This window comes from Myotis davidii, unplaced genomic scaffold (genome assembly GCF_000327345.1).
Source record: "Myotis davidii unplaced genomic scaffold, ASM32734v1 scaffold394, whole genome shotgun sequence".
Lineage (NCBI taxonomy): Eukaryota > Metazoa > Chordata > Mammalia > Chiroptera > Vespertilionidae > Myotis > Myotis davidii.
Genome location: NW_006287548.1, coordinates 3,983 through 7,130, shown reverse-complemented (window position 1 = coordinate 7,130; position 3,148 = coordinate 3,983). Strand labels below are relative to the sequence as shown.

General features: G+C 42.2%; 1 pseudogene; it reads left to right on the top strand.

Moving 5' to 3' along the window:
* Positions 1-360: 360 nt before the first annotated feature.
* Positions 361-2,922, top strand: LOC102761296 (annotated as a pseudogene).
* The last annotated feature ends 226 nt before the right edge of the window (positions 2,923-3,148 follow it).

The window sequence follows — 3,148 nt, the reverse complement described above, 5'->3', positions numbered from 1 at the left end:
AAAACCCCACACACTAAAGTGTATAGTCTTTAGTTTATGTGCTTCCTTCTTAAGTAGAAAAAATCTCCTTGAATAAAGTGATTGCCTTGTAGACCACTAAATATTCATGAGTGCTGCAAGGTGCTTGTATTCAGGCAGGTGCTCAGTGACTCTGGGTAAATGAATATATAACAATGCAAGTCAAACAGAGAAGATTTTTCTTTATGTTCCCAGGTTCCTGTGGTCTCTGTGATGGCCACTGGTTCTTCCCTAAGGATAATGGAGTAGTAGTTTATACTGTTACACAGGGCAATCATAGGAGATCCTAAAAATCAAATAAAGCAGCCAATGAGATGTCAGAGATATGATGCAATGGGGTGGGGCTCAGATAGAAGAAGAGAGTATTTGAAGAGTATTTAAATTTGGCAAGAGAAGGACAGAGTGACAGGAAAGAGCAGGGACAAAAGAACATCAGGTAGGAATTGGAAAGTCTCTTGGTTTTATGCTTTCATTGTCTGAATGAAAAGAAAATGTCCCCAGAGATAAACTGGCTTTTCAATGCCACATAAGACTTAGTCCATAGAGGCTGAATTAGAGAAAGATGAACAGAATGAAGGCTTGTAGCGAGGGGAGAAGTTGAAAGTCAGAAGTGGAGGGGAAATGAGAGGCTGAATCAGTGCCTACAGTTTAGGGAAGGAGCACTGGCTTTTTATTTTTGTTTTTTTTGGTGGTGGTTTGTTTGTAGAAGAAGGAAGTCAGAATAGAGGTATTGTGGAGTAGTTTTATTTAAAACAGAAGCTAAAGACCAACTTTCCTGAAGAAGATATAACATCTGTAACTGAAATGCTGTTTCTGCAAATTCCATTGCTAGCAGTTCTCTTCACAACTGGTGACAATGAAGATGGTAAGAACTCTGGCAACTGCACTGTTGGGTGCAAAAGTGTGTGTGTGTGTTTGTGTTGTGTGGTGTCCCCAGAACATACCTGGAGAGGAGAATGTCAGTGTAGTTCTCAGTATCTCGTACTCTGGGACCCTGTGCCCTTCTGAAGGTTGTTTGTAAAACCTGGAGCCCTGGGAAGCTGAATGTCTGCTGAAGTAGCCATGGCTTCCCTAATCTCCAAATGCTGAATGTTTCCTTCCTGGCACCTTTCTTCATTCTCTCTCCTTCCCTATGCCTTTTCTTCTCCTCATTCTATCTGTTCTTTTGCCACAGCCTTACAGGAGGAGATCTCCTTCAAAATGATCCACAGCTCATCCTTCTACAACCATTCCTGGGTGAAAATTCAGAACTCTGCTTGGTTGGGTGACTTGCAGACTCATGGCTGGGACACCAACTCTGGCAGAATTATTTTCCTGCAACCTTGGTCCAAGGGCAACTTGAGCAAGGAAGAGATAAAAGAACTGGAAGAATTCTTCCATGGGTTCTCTATTATAATGCCTCAAGTAATTCACAGTCATGCCAGTCAATGGAAGTTTAAATGTAAGTTCAATTCCCAAAAAGGGGAGACACAATGTGCTGGGTCAGGGGTGTGTGTGTCTCAATATGTTCCTTACTCCAATTTTCCCCACAGTTGATCTCTTCTGCATTCTTTGTCTGTACTTTTATTGTAACCTATAGCATTTCATGCACCTTGGGTTATTATAATCAAACTCTTTTCACATTAAGTGCTTCCTTATTCTCTTGCTCTCACCATTTATGTGACCAGCTTTCAACCATTTGCTCACTTCAATTTCCAAAAAAAGTCATTTTTTCCTCCACCTTCAACTACCACCAATTACACTTATTCTGAACTTCAGATCAAACCAAAGTTTGTTCCATTATCTCAGAGCCGCCAAACTTCTTCTATTTCCTTTTTTTTTTTTTGCTTCTACTAATTTCATCTTTTTATTCTCTCTTTCCTCTAATTTACAACCCTCTTTCCTAGATCCCTTTGAGATTCAGATAACAATGGGCTGTGAGCTGCACCCTGGGGAAGCCACAGTAGCCTTTTATCGATTTGCTTATCAAGGATCAGAGCTCTTGTACACCAGAACAATTCATTGTTTCCATCTCCAAATGGTGGAACAAGAGCTCAGGATGTGTATGGACTATTTAATCAGAACCATGCCATCAAGAAATAGTTCAGAAGATTCTCAGTGACACCTGCCCACGTTTCCTCTCGAGTATTCTTGATGCAGGGAAGGCCGATCTCCAGAGACAAGGTCAGTCCCATATCCTTCCTCCAAGAATTTTCTAAAATTACACACATTCCCACCTTCCCTTCAAATTGAGGATAAGGGGTGAAGAGGAAGAAAGATAATGGTTGATGAATTCCCAGCAGGTGACAGATGTGTCTGTAAACCAGAGGTTCTCAACCTTCTGGCCCTTTAAACACAGTTCTTCATGTTGTGACCCAACCATGAAATTATTTTCGTTGCTACTTCATAAGGGTAATGTTGCTACTGTTATGAATTGTAATGTAAATATCTGATATGCAGGATGGTCTTAGGAGACCCCTGTGAAAGGGTCATTGGACCGCCAAAGGGATCGAGACCCATAAGTTGAGAACCGCTGGTCTAGGCTAATGTGAAGATATGAACTTCCAAGTCTGTGTTAGTGTCCTTATCTGAGTATCTCTCCTGTTCTCTGCAGTAAAACCAGAGGCCTGGCTGTCCACTGGCTCTAATACTGGTCCTGACCAGCAGATGCTGGTTTGTCATGTCTCTGGCTTCCATCCAAAGCCAATTTGGGTGAAGTGGATGCGAGGTGAACACCTACAACAGGGCACTCAACAAAGTGGTATCTTGCCCAATGCTGATGGGACATGGTACCTTCAGGTTTTCTTGGATGTGGGAGCCACTGAGACATCTGGCCTGTATTGCCAGGTGACACATAGCAGCCTAGGAGGCCAGGACATCCTCCTCTACTTGGGTAAGAAACACTGGGGCCCACACTGGGAATAGGGGTAGATGGTCCACTAGCAGAGCAGGAGAGCCAAGGAAAACATTTGGGATTTATGGACTCCAGACCCAAAAGAATGAAAATAATTAATTCAATAAATAGAAGAACTGAAAATGAGAGACCTGCAGAAGTAGGAAGATGTTGAGGGTTAGATGAAAGATTCAACTCTGAAGAGGGAGGAGAGAGGAAACAAGAACAAAGATTAGTGAGGCCAACAATCAAATAAAC